Genomic DNA, 14,147 nt, shown 5'->3' on the forward strand with positions numbered 1-14,147 from the left:
TCCGATCTCTAAATGCAAGCCACAAATACATATGTATGAGTGTTTGCCTATATTTATATATCTGCAGATGACAAGAGGGCATAGGATATCCTAGAACTGGAACTATGAGGTGGACTGCTGTGAGCTGCCATGGGTGCTGGAAACTGAATCCTTTACAAGAATAGCAAATACTTTTAAAAGCTAAGCCAACTCTCCAGTCCCAGAAATTTAAAAAAATGCTAGCTTCTGACCAGTGTAATTAAGTGGCTCACCTAGCATATAGAAAGCCCTAGGTTTGATCTGGAGTCTCTGAGTATAATATGGGTGGTATTTTCTAATGATCTGTATCTAAATGTAACTGTAACTGTGGAAAAATGACTTTCCCGTGGGAAATATGAACCTAATCTATATTAATGAAAGGGGAAAATACATATTCCCAATTTGTTCTCTGCCCTCCACATAAGTATGCCCATACCCATCCACACAGAAATAAACGTTACAAAAAAAAAAATTTTTTTTTTGATTTTTTGATTTGGTTTTTTCGAGACAGGGTTTCTCTGTATAACCCTGGCTGTTCTGGAACTCACTCTGTAGACCAGGCTGGCCTCCAACTCAGAAATCCGCCTGCCTCTGCCTCCCAGAGTGCTGGAATTACAGGCATGCGCCACTACAAATATTTTTTAAGCATGAATGTGTTATGGTAGTGCCCATGTTTAATTTTAGCACTCAGAACACAGAGGCTAACTATGAATCCAGCCTGGTCTATGTAGTAAGTTCCAGGACAGCCAGTACGTTGTAGAAACCTTGTCTCAATACATACCTAAATAAATACATACATACATAATATAATAAATAAAAATAAATACCATAGGGCTGGAGAGATGTCTCAGTGGTTAAGAGCACTGACTGTTTTTCCAGAGGTCTTGAGTTCAATTCCCAACAACCACATGGTGGCTCACAACCATCTGTAATGAGATCTGATGCCCTCTTCGGATGTGTCTGAAGACAGTTATAGTGTATTCATATACATAAAATAAATAAATCTTTAAAAAAATAAAAATAAGCCGGGCAGTGGTAGCCCACACCTTTGATTCTAGCACTTGGGAAGCAGAGGCAGGCGGATTTCTGAGTTTGAGGCCAGCCTGGTCTACAAAGTGAGTTCCAGGACAGCCCGAAGTACATAGCGAAACCCTGTCTCAGAAAAATAAATAAATAAAAATAAAAAAATAAAAGCCATGAATGTTAACCCATCTATCATCAAAAGGCTTTATTAATATAAAATTTACAAGTTATCATTTTGTTTGGCATAATATGGTGCATATGCATCATTTAATTGATACTTTCTTTGTTTTGGAGGGCAGGGGTCTAACTATGCACCCCTATCTAGCCCAGAACTCTCTATAGAACAGACAAGCCTTGAACTCATAAATGATCTGCCTGTCTCTGCTTCCAGAGTGCTTGAAGAATAAATCACTACAATGTTTTTTTTATAAGTATCATACAAAAAGTTATGGCACACACCTAATGACACAATCAATGGTCACCAAGAAGTAATATCCAACCCAAGACATTGAGCTAAGTAATTAACTAAATTTTTACATGCTTAATTTTCACAGCCACACTATGAGGTGACTTTTACCAATGAGGAAATGAGTTAGAAAGATTCTCAAGACCACACAAATGACACATCCTAGAAAAGAATTGACAATTTAAAAGAACTCAAATCCCAACTCTGCTAAAATGTCTGTGAATTCTTAACTTTTCTACATATCAAATTGCTTGAAAAGAAATCTCAACTTCTCTAATAGAAACAGTTGTGGGAGCTAATGAAAATTCTATATTACAGATTATGAATTCTTAAATGTTTTTAAAACGTATTTATACACATGAAATTTCCTCACTCATAAGAATGTATGCCAAAGAATTTAGAGTTGATGTGCCTACCAGCACAAAATTAACACAAAAAGATAGAGCAAGCAGTCACTTTCCTACTTAAAAGTTTGAGGGGTTCAAGATGTAGCTCAGTTGTAAAAAGATCTTAATTCAAAAATCCCTAGGTTCCATCCCAAAAACTACCAACACCAAAAAAAGAAAGATTAAAACAAAATGTTGGAACTAAACTAATTCTCTGATCAAACTAAATGATTCTCAAATATACTGGTTTTGTAGGTTGGTTGGTTGTTTGGTTGGTTGTTTTGAGATAGGGTTTCTCTTTGTAGTCCTGTCTGTCCTGGAACTAGCTCTGTAGACCAGACTAAACTCACACAGATCTGCCTGCCTCTGCTTCCCAAGTGCTGGGGTTAAAGGTGTGCACCACCACCACCCAGTTCAAATCCATTTGTTAAATACAATAAAAAAAGGTTATGCAGGATTCCAAGATTGCCATCTGTGAATTTAAAACTGTATGCATATCCCCTTAAAATGAAAAAAATAATCTAGAAATAGATAAGTACTATAGTATGACAAGTAATGAAGTAACTGTGTAAATGGTTTTCATTTTGCAACTTTTTTGTTTGTCTGTTTGGTTTTGGTTTTTGGTTTTTTGGATATGTTTTTTTTTCAAGACAGGGTTTCTCTGTATAGCCCTGGCTGTCCTGAAACTCTCTGCAGACCAGGCTGGCCTCGAACTCAGGAATCCACCTGCCTCTGCCTCCCAGAGTGCTGGGATTACAGGCACCAGCGCCAGCGCCACTGCCACCGCCACCACCACCGGGCGCATTTTCCAACTTTTAAAATTAAACCACAAAATAGATCCTCTTCTAATACACTACATTGAATGGCCAATTCAACAAAAACTGTCCCCATGTCTAAAACAAAGACTGTATTAAAATAGATCCTGGGCACCGGAGAAAAGGTTGGAGGAGGAAGCACTCCTTTAGCAAATTGCAAACCTTACTAAGGTGAAGAAGCTCAGGGGTAGGCCCTTGCCAAGCATTCTTTCAATTCGAAGGAGCTAAATTCAATCCTGACAGAAAAAGAAAGACAGAGACAGAGACAGAGACAGAGAGAGAGAGGGAGAGGGAAAGAAAGCAAGAAAGCAAGAAAGCAAGAAAGAAAGAGAGAGAGAGAGAGAAAGGAAAGGAAAGGAAAGGAAAGGAAAGGAAAGGAAAGGAAAGAAAAGAAAAGAAAAGAAAAGAAAAAAGAAAGAGAAAGGAAGGAAAAGAGTGAGAGGAAGGGAGGGGGGAAGTGAGGGGGGAAGGAAGGAGGGAAGGAAGGAGAGAAGGGAGGGAAGTGGAGGGGAGAGAAAGAGAGTAAGCCAATCAGTGCTTATGGTACACACCTTCACAATACTCAAAGGCTGAGTGTGAGGCATTCACAAGTCTGAAGCCAGCCTGCGCTACACAGAGACTATTTAAAAGGCCTTAAGAAAGGGAAAGAAAATTTTCTACAAGAGAGGCCCTGAGTTGATCCCCAACACCAAAAGGGAAAAAGTTGGAAATTCCAAATTTACAGCTTCAAGCAAAAAGTTAACACTAGAGCAGGGCGGTGGTGGTGCACGCCTTTAATCCCAGCACTTAGGAAGCAGAGGCAGGCGGGATTTCTGAGTTTGAAGCCAGCCTGGTCTACAGAGTGAATTCCAGGACAGCCAGGGCTACACAGAAAACAAAACAAAAAAAAACAAAAACAAAACAAAAAAGTTAATACTATGACATTCAATCCTATGTAACTTTTTTTTCTTTATTGATATATTTTTTATTTACATTTGAAATGTTTCCCCTTTTCTGGGTCCCCACTCCCCCTATGTAACTTTATTACTGCCAATGACTATCTCCTTTACAAAAACAAAGTGGTAATAAACCAACTCCAATCCCTTTAACTGAGTTCATTTTATCACACTTTACTAAATTTAACAACTGTTAACAATACTATGCTCAAAAAATGTGGAAAAAATACTCAAATTACCTTCACACCCAAAAATATATCCCCGTTCAAAATGGTTAATGAGTAACTACTATATACAAACACAAATCTTAAGACAGGCTGTCCTGGTTTACACTCTTAATCCCAGTACTCGGGGAAACAGGCTGCAGATCTCTGAGTTCCGAGGCCTGCTTGATCTAAGCTGAGTTTCAGGGCAACCAAAGTTACACAGAGAAATCCTGTCTCAAAAAACAAAAAACACAAATCTTGACATCGGACTGAAATGTACATAGGCTTATAAAAGCCTTGAAGGTAAATGCCAGTAAACCCAAGGAGGGAAAAAAAAAAAAAAAAAGACTTCAAAGCCTTCAGGTGACACTACTTCCTACTTTACATTAACAAAGGGCTTGCAATAGGAAAATAGTGCTACAATAAATTAAAACGTGCAGGCTATTTAAAAGGCTTCGCCTGAAAGAGTTAAGAAAAACAGAGCAAAACCGGCAGTGGTGGCAGAGATGCCTTTAATTCCAGCACTCTGGAGGCAGAGGTAGGAGGATATCTTAGTTTGAGGCCAGCCTAGTCTACAATGAGCTCCGAGAAGAAAAAAAAAAAAGAGCAACATAAGATAAACAAAAACGAGTCATTTGTTACTCAGAAACTATTACACACACTCCAAGAGTATTTCCTCATTAAATGGAAAAACCAGAGAGCTATCACAGCAGTAAAAGCAAACGGACCGACACCTTCTAGGAACAGAAGACAAAAGTATGGCAAACGCCCTTGAAAGCACAAAAAAACAACAACTAAAAGCCCTCTAAACAAGCGCTGGAGAAGCCTGGCAGGCAACCTCGGCGTCTAAGCACCCACATACCTCTCTCCCTTTCCACTCTACTGCATAGTAGAAGTGGGAGGGGTTCCCGGAGAGCTCCGCCCCCTCGCCCAGTCCAAGAGCCGGGAGGGTGCAAGTGGGAGGTGGCACGAAGCCGAACGAGGGAAAAGCCCGCCCAGGTGACTGAGGCTAGAGGCGGAGACTCAGTCCGAGAAGGGGTCCGTCCTGCGGCAGGGAAGAGAAGCCCCTCATCTCGTGAGGAACAGGGACTAGCAGGTGAAGAGAGAAATTCAAAGAGCACCTCCTTCAGGTAGAGGAGAGCATACCCTGCCCTCCACGCCCGGGCAGAAGAGTTACTTTAAAGAAGCTTCTTTAGAAGACTGGAGGAAGAAACTGGAGGCCCCGCCCCAGGGCCAGGGATCGGAAAGTGTAGTCAGGCCCGGGGCCCAGCCTCCCCGGTGGTCCTGCCCGCCCCTCGCCGCCCGCAGCCGAAGCAGGTGCCGCCCCTCCCCCAGCACGGCGCCCACTCTCCCGCCTAGCGGGCCGCGCGCCCGGTCTCCTCGTGCCCCTGCCAGAGAGCCGGCTCCTTCCTTACCCCGCTCACCTTCGCGAGCGGCTCCGCCGCTTCTCCCCCGACCCCTCCAGCGGCCACGGTTCTCGCACACCGCCTCTGGTGCCGCACTCACTCTCCCTCACTCACACACACAGCGCGACCACGGCTCCTGAGCGGCCCACATATTATGCGTCATTCGCATGCTACGTACTGAGTGTGCGCGCGCGTGTAACGTTGGCGCGAGGCTCCCTAGCAGGGAAGAGGGAGGAGCGGAGGTACATCAAAGCGCTCCTGGGAAATGAAGTTCTGCATTTAAGGGCGGGGATGGTGGGGCTAGACCTACCAGTAAGCAGCACCTCAGCGCATTGACTTCTGGTATTAGTAGTTTTCTTTAGGGCGGAAGTGAAAAGTAAAGGAAGGAATGGGTGTTTCTAAAAGCCCGGGCTGGCCGCATAACTTTGTCAGTACCTAATTCTACCTTGTGTCATCTGAAGGGCTCAGTAGGACTCTGCCCCATCAGTCCTAGAAGATGCCAGGGTCAAAGAATGCATTTTGCACAAATGTATCAAAAATTATTATACTAGATAAACAGAAACTCATCGGTTTTCCTGTTAAAAACATTCGGCAGAAATCAAACATCCGTTACCATGTCTTATATGTCAGGCACAAAAATGGGGGGAAAAAGCCCTTCGGTGAAAACAACTAAGCACGGAAGCCATCTAATTCAGTTTATCAATTTTAGAGTTAAGGAAACCCACAGTAAATGACTTGCCTAACTTCACAAACCAAAGGGAAGCAGCATCAGAAGGATCTGATTTTGACCCAGCGATTCTGTATGAGAGCATGGAAGATAACGAAAACTCCACAATTGAGCAGAATCTTGACAAAAACCTACCCAGGCGTCAGGACTCATGTAACTCACTATTGTTCTTGGCGTTCTGAGTAAGTTCTGTGCGTTTCCATAGAGCTATCAGAGCCAATACGTTCACGTGGAAATTATAAGACACTGTGGACCTCTTGTCATGATCAGATTCTATGGCTTTTACTAAGTCTGTATTAGAGGAGTGGTAGTGGCCGTGGTGCATGCCTTTAATCCCAGCACTTGGGAAAGAGTCAGGCAGATCTCTTGAGTTCAAGGCCAGCCTGGTCTACAGAGTGAGTTCCAGGACAGCTGGGGCTACAGAGGGAAATCTTGAAAAACAAATTTAGAAAAGAGAAGAAGGAGGGGGAAAAGGAAGAAGGGGAGGAGGAGGAAAGGGGAGAAGGAGGGGAAGGAAGGAAGGAAGGAAGGAAGGAAGGAAGGAAGGAAGGAAGGAAGAAAGAAAGAAAGAAAGAAAGAAAGAAAGAAAGAAAGAAAGAAAGAAAGAAAGAAAGAAAGAAAGAAAGAAAGAAAGAAAGAAAGAAAGAAAAGAAAGAAAAAGAGGCCAGTATCTCGGTCTCAGCTTAAGTCCACCATTACCCTACCCCACCCACCTGAGGACTCAGTTCCTCAATTGTGGGCTTGCAGTAACAGCTGCTTGAGGTAAAAATTCTAGAGGGTGAATAGCAGTGCTAATGGCATGCAACCTGTAATCACTGTCTTGATACCACACAGCTTTCTCCTGTGCATCTGAAGTCTCTGAGCTATAATGGCCATTATTTAGTTAGACTTTATAACAGACTTGAATCAAATGAGTTTTTTTTCTTTTTAAGATTTATATAGCCGGGCAGTGGTGGTGCACGCCTTTAATCCCAGCACTTGGGAGGCAGAGGCAGGTGGATTTCTGAGTTCAAGGCCAGCCTGGTCTACAGAGTGAGTTCCAGGACAGTGAGGGCTACACAGAGAAACCCTGTCTCGGAAAACCAAAAAAAAAAAAAAAAAAAGATTTATATATTTTGTCGGGTGGTGGTGGCGAACTCCTGTAATACCAGCACTCTGGGAGGCAGAGGCAGGCAGATTTCTGAGTTCGAGGCCAGCCTAGTCTACAGAGTGAGTTCCAGGACAGCCAGGGCTACACAGAGAAACCCTGTCTCGAAAAAACCAAACCCAAAAAAATAATAAATAAAAAGATTTATGTTATGTGAATAGCCTGTCGCTCTCTTCAGGCATACCAGAAGAGGGCATCAGATCCCATTAAAGATGGTGGTTAGTCACTATGTGGTTGCTGGGAATTTTATTCAGGGCCTCTGGAAGAGCAATCAGTGTTCTTGACTGCTGAGCCATCTCTCTAGCTCCCAATCAAATGTTTTAATTACAGTCATTATTCTCAATACCATGGCAGATAAGTCTAGACAAGTTTATGCAGGAGAAATCAAAAGTAGTAATGTTGAATGAAGAGTTTTGCTGGGCATGGTAATCCCAACACTTGTGAGGCAGAGGCAGGTGGGTCTCTGAGTTAGAGGCCATCCTGGTCTACACATTGAGTTCCAGGATAGCCAGAGCTACATTTAGATAATGTCTCAAAACAAACAAACAGAAAAAAAAGATACAGATTTTGTGGCTGAAGAAAGCTGAGTGTGAAAGAACATTGGCTGTTCTTCAGAAGACCAAGATTTGATTCCCAGCACCCACATGCCAGTTCACAACCATCTGTAAATTCAGTTCCAGGGGATCGATCAGATGCCCCCCCTTCTGGCCTCTTGGCATCATGCATGCATGTAATGTAACTACATACATGCAAGTACAACACTTGTACACATAAAATAAATCTTTAATTTTTTTCCTTTTTTTTCCAAGATACTCTTTTTTTTTTTTTTTTTTTTTTTTGGTTTTTCAAGACAGGGTTTTTCTGTCTAGAAAGTGCTCTGCCTCCCAAGTGCTGGGATTAAAGGCGTGCGCCACCATTGCCCGGCTAAGATAGAGACTCTAGAAAAACCAAAAAATTAATAAATAAATAGATAAATAAGAGTCTCAATATCTAGCAGCTCTGGCTGTACTGGACTCCCCTTTGTAGACCAGCTTTGGTACTGAAATCACAGATTCACCTGCCTCTGCATTCAAAGTGCTACAATTAAAGGCTTGTGCCACTATAACCAGCTACATTTTTGGTTGAAAAGAGAAAAGTCATGACACCTATAACACTGTTTCAGGCAGCTTTCCTGCCATCTCTCCATGGGTGATGAACCCAAATGTAGAGGTTTTGGACCCTCCAAGTATCTTCAGTCCCTTGCCTACCTTATCTCTCCGTGGTCATAGAGTCAAGAGATCTTGTGGGAACCAAAAGCCCAGTTCATCAAAGCAGGAGTCGCTACCTTATTCTGTCACCAGATGGCACTACTTCACTTTAGGAACCCAGCGTGTGGGGGTACTGGTTGGTGGTCTCTTGTTTTTGTTTTTGTCTTTTTCGAGACAGGGGTTTTTTTGTGTGTGTGTAGCCCTGGCTGTCCTAGTACTCACTCTGTAAACCAGACTGGCCTCAAACTCAGAAATCCGCCTGCCTCTGCCTGACGAGTGCTGGGATTAAAGGCGTGTGCCACCACTGCCCTGCAACGGTAGAGATTCTTGAGGGAGTTGCTCCTAGACAGGCCCTATATTTCTGCTCTTCTAATCTAAATGTCCCAGATTTAGCTTCCCTAATACCATTAAGACCACCAACCAGGCGGGTAGTGGTGGTGCGCACCTTTAATCCAAGCACTTGGGAGGCAGAGGCAGGCAGATTTCTGAGTTCGAGGCCAGCCTGGTCTACAGAGTGAGTTCCAGGACATCCAAGGCTATACAGAGAAACCCTGTCTCAAAAAAATTAAAAATTAAAAAAAAAAAAACCAGAAATGGGAAGAATCACACTTACTAAACCCCCCAGAAAGAGAAAGGACAAGAAGAACAGGGCGTGGTAGTGCAAGCCTTCCCCAGCCCTCAGGGCGGATCTGAGTTCCAGGCAAACAAAACAGGGCTTGGGCGGTGATGGCACAAGCCTGTAATCCCAGCACTCTGGGAGGCAGAGGCAGGCGGATTTCTGAGTTCCAGACCAGCCTGGTCTACAGAGTGAGTTCCAGGACAGCTAGGACTGTTGCACAGAGAAACCCTGTCTCGAAAAAAAAAAAAAAAAAAAACAAATCCAAAAAAAAAAAAAAAAAAAAACATCACTCCTCTTCTGAAGATCCTGAGTTCAAATCCCCGCAACCACATGGCGGCTCACAACCATCCTTAACAAGATCTGACTCCCTCTTCTAGAGTGTCTGAAAACAGCTACAGTGTACTTACATATAATAAATAAATCTGAGAGAGAGAGAGAGAGAGAGAGAGAGAGAGAGTTTTAAATATAAAGGGTTGGGGGGCTGGAGAGATAGCTCAGTGCTTAAGAGCATGGCTATTCTTACATAGGACCCAAGTTCAAGTCTTGGCACACACATGGCAGCTCATAACTGTAATTCCTGTTCCAGGGGATTCAACATCCTCAGAGACTCACATGTAGGCAGAACCAATGTACATAAAATGTAAAAAAAAGAAGTTATTTTTTAAAATGAAGGGCTAGCCTGTGCTCACACACACACATGTATGATTAGAGACAGTGTTTTAAGATAACAAAAGGAAGAAAGACAAGAGGCACTCCATCTCCAGCCCCAGGATGTAGCAATCTCAGACATAATCTACCTATCCTGTCACAAGGATCTATGTATCTTGCCCATTACTTATCCTCTGGGCCTCAAGCTCCACGTCTGTCTATAACCACTTTTCTCCAAGTGCCTCCTAAGTTCACCCAACCCAGGTGCTCCTAATACCTTCTGCTTTCTTCTGGAATTCACTGGAGCTAGGTGAGTCTTTGATCTGCTTAATGTTCTCCTGTTAATTGAAGAAAACTAAACTATCAGCATCACAGATGTTTCTGAGAATAGTATTAGCACTACCAGGCTCTGAGAACCCCAGCTTAGGCAAAATGTACTAGTTGACCCACCCAGTAAGCTCCAACTGTCCCCCAATTCCCCCATCCCCCCAAAATGTGTCCAGAGTGGGCACTCCTGCCTGATTATATCTGTGCCCACCACTTCATTTTACAGAGAAATAAACTGAGGCTCTACAAAGATAATAGTTTAATCCCCTGCCTTATCTGATGAGTTTAACACCACTCCATGGAGGTCAGAAGGAAATAAGACAGTCACCTCTATATCCAGTTCCCACATCCACAGGCCCCAGACAAAGAGGAGAGCTCTACATAATTATTGAGGATAATAATAATAATAAATATTTAGTTTTCCTGAAAACCAATTTGAGCTGACCAGCCTATATTTCATCGACAGCCCAGTGTCAGAAGCGATACTCAACCAGACTCCTGTGCCTGCTCTTTCTAGAGCCTCACTTTAATCTTCTAAAAAATGGTGAAAAGTAAGGGCCAGCAGAGGGGCACCTGCCAGCAGTGTGAGCACTGAGGCTATGGCGGGCTGAGTTCCACCAGGGCAGGTAGGATGGCTCAGTGGGTAAAGGCTCTTAGTGATAAAACCTGATGGTTCCTGGGACCCACATGGAAGGAGATGAACCAAAGTTATCCTCTCCTTTATAAGCCACGCATGTCCATTTTCTATAAAATGTAATTACATTTTTAAAGAGTTAAAGAAGCCAGGCAGTGGTGGTGCACGCTTTTAATCCCAGCACTTGGGAGGCAGAGGCAGACAGATTTCTGAGTTCGAGGCCAGTCTGGTCTACAGAGTAAGTTCCAGGACAGCCAGGGCTACACAGAGGAACCCTGTCTTGAAAATACAAAATAAATAAATAAATAAATAGAGTTAAAGATGGGGCTAGAGAGATGGCTCAGTGGTTAAGAGCACTGACTGTTCTTCCTGAGTTCAATTCCCAGTAACCACATGGTGGCTCACAACCATCTGTAATGAGATCTGATGCCCTCCTCTGGTGTGTCCAAAGACAGCTACAGTGTACTTATACATAAAATAAATAAATAAATCCTTAAAAAAAGAAAAGTTAAAGATAAGCCTTGGCTATATGGTAACACTATCTCAAGCCTAGGCGGCAGCATATGCCATTAATCCCAGCATTCTGGAGTCAAGGCGGGTGACTCTCTGACTTCAAGGCCAGTCGGGTCTACAAAGAAACAGAGACTACACAGAGAAATCCTGTCTTTAAAAAAAAAAAAGTAGAAGGATATTAAGTTCAAAGCCAATCTGGGTTACAAGATTCCATCACAAAACAATCCGGGATCCCTTATCTAAAACCATATGATAAGTACTCAGGCTCAAATCCCCGACTCTGACTCAGCTGTGTCACTGATTATTAAAAATAAGGAACGTGCTTGGAGAGGTAGATGACTCCATGCAGCTTTGGAGACAAACAGACCAGGCCCAATACTTCTTGTGCTAGATTAGTTTTATGTGAGCATGACATAGCCAGTCATTTAGGAAGAGGGACTCCCAATTGAAAAAATACCTCCAATAACAGTGGCCGGTAGGAAAATCTGAATGTTTTTAAATTATTGATTGCTATTAAAGGGTCCAGCCCATTGTGGGTGGTGCCATTCCTGGGCTGGTGGTCCTAGATACTATAACCAAGCCGTAGGAGAACAATACAGCTAGCAATGTTTCTCCATAGCCTCTGTTCATGTTTTTACTTCCGGATTCCTGACCTGATTTCCTACCCTGCCTCCCCTCAGTGATAGACCCATACCCTGTAAAGTGAAATAAACCTGTTCCTCCAATAGTTTTTGTCAGAGTATTTTATCGCAATAGAAAAGCTAAAACACAGCCGGGCAGTGGTGGTGCACGCCTGTAATCCCAGCACTCTGGGAGGCAGAGTCAGGAAGATTTCTGAGTTCGAGGCCAGCCTGGTCTACAGAGTTAGTTCTAGGACAGCCAGGGCTATACAGAGAAACCCTGTCTCGAGAAAACCAAAATCCAAAAAGAAAAAAAAAATCTAAAACATTGTTATTCCCTTTTACCAGCGCTGGGGGCTTTAAGTTACTTCATGTCTCTTGAGCTTCAACTTTTCTCGTTGAAAATAAGGCTCTTTTCCAGCACTGTTATGAAAGTTAAGTATAAAGCGGTTAACCTGTTTGCCATTAAGTGCCAGATCCCTATTTCCCACAACTTCTGCTCTGGTGGCTTGTTACTCTGTCCCTTTGATGACTATAGAGGAATGCAGGCTTTACACATTTAAATGCGAAATAAGCTCCATTTCAGAATAACCCGAGAGCACATTTCAGGGAAGTAGTAGAAGGCCATTCTCTTTTGAGGGGAAAGTGGATTCTGAAACCGGATCTCACATAGCAGCCCAGACTGGCCTTGATACTGTTCTAGATAGATAGATAGATAGATAGATAGATAGATAGATAGATAGATGATAGATAATAGGTAGATAGATTGGTGATAGATAGATAGATAGATAGATAGATAGATAGATAGATAGATAGAGGAAGCCAGAGATGACCTTGAACTCCTGATCCTCTTGCCTCTACCATCAGAGAGGATCTGGGATTACAGGACCACACCTAGCAATATAGAATAACTACTTCTTGGCCTGTTTCTCCACTCTTTGTCCTAGCAAAGAACTGAAAGTAAGTAATGGAGTCAGAAAGCAGAAGAAAGAGATCCCTCTGTGAGCTTTCTCACCATTGAAAGCCACACATCTAATCAAAGTGGAAGGCTAGTAAAGGCCAAGGAGTCTCTTGGATGCGAACCTAGACCTGTTTACTCTTCCCACGGACTAGCCCATTCATACTGATCGATCTCCTTTTGAATTGCTGTCTATATTTGGAATCTTTGCCTAAAGCACACTAACTCCTTCCCTAGGATTAGATGTTGTAATCAGAGAAGAGGCCAAAGGGTGTGGCCAGAGATAATATACCAGGGGCCATTCTCCACTGTGTGCTTGCCCAACACAAGGCAGAAACCATAGCATGAAGGGAGCCAAATGTCCTTCCAGGTCCCCCTATCCCCATTCCACCCTATTTGATCCACTAGTGAAGCAATCAGTAATCATGCCACTGACTTCTGGAGTTTGGGCCTCCCAGAAGTCATGCTACAGATGTAGGTTTGGGAGAGGGGATACAGAGAGAGTTAGAAGCAATCATTCCCAGCTTCTTTAGCCTCAGGATCCTTTAAGAGGAAATAGCAGTGGAGTTGACATCAAACAGGCAATACTAAAGGTCCAGAAGACTGAATTGTTGACAAATATATCTAAGATTTCAACAGGATGCAGGAAATCACTGGTCTGGCCCATTGATAAATACTGTGGGTTTTGGTTGAGCAGACCCTATGGAAGATTCACACTGTAAATTCTTTCATTTCAAAAGAATAATAATGTCCAAGGAGAAAGTATCTGGACTTACATGATCTCCTCTATCATCCCATCCCCAGAGACCACCACCATCACCCAGAGTAACTACCACCTGCCTCTCTACAAGTCTGAATTGTATAAGCCTGAATCCCTGACATAGGATCCAAATATAGGCTAGAATACCTCCTTAGGCCTGAAAGCCAAAGCTATGGAAGAGAGACATTGCTAGGTGCAAAGGGTATACTGTGTTCTTACCGTAGGGACAGCTCTTCTTCATTCCCTAATTAGTGGGGGTGTACCTCTATGAAAAGTCACATGATGTTCCTGAGGGGAGCCTCTTGTGCCCAGCTCCTGATTCCCTGGGTTCAGACTTGTCACAAGAGATTTTTGTGAAGTCACAAAGCTAACTCCGCCCACACAGGGACAAGGACCAGGTCAACCAGAAGCAAGTTGCAAATGACTAGGAAAATAGCCCTTGGACTAAAAAGAGAGATGTGGATCCTGAAAGACCTCCCTGGACCAGACTCAGTTTGAAGTGGGTGAGGGGATCTGTAAGAGACCTGGGCTTGAAGACATATTCTCAGGATTCATCATCAGTAACTTCTGGGAGCTTGGGAATATGATTCTTATGTGTCTGCCTCTTTAGATTCCTTTGGGAGACTCTTCCCCCAATTGAATACATCTAGGGATCCTGATTGCTGGCACTTAGGGTATTATTCCATGGGAAA

The 14,147-nt window shown here is 43.2% G+C and overlaps 1 protein-coding gene across 3 annotated transcripts in view; it reads right to left on the reverse strand.

Moving 5' to 3' along the window:
* Dcaf1 (DDB1 and CUL4 associated factor 1) overlaps positions 1 to 5,432 on the reverse strand; it is a 59,546-nt gene extending 54,114 nt beyond the window's left edge. The window contains exon 1 of one of the 3 annotated variants that reach the window (XM_052187393.1): positions 5,274 to 5,432. The gene's annotated coding sequence lies outside the window, so the exon portion shown is untranslated. Of the gene's footprint in view, positions 1 to 5,264 lie in introns of all 3 variants that reach the window. The other 2 variants (XM_052187391.1, XM_052187392.1) reach the window with 2 other exon arrangements.
* Positions 5,433 to 14,147: the final 8,715 nt, after the last annotated feature.

The sequence above is a fragment of the Apodemus sylvaticus genome, chromosome 7 (genome assembly GCF_947179515.1).
Source record: "Apodemus sylvaticus chromosome 7, mApoSyl1.1, whole genome shotgun sequence".
NCBI classification, from domain to species: domain Eukaryota; kingdom Metazoa; phylum Chordata; class Mammalia; order Rodentia; family Muridae; genus Apodemus; species Apodemus sylvaticus.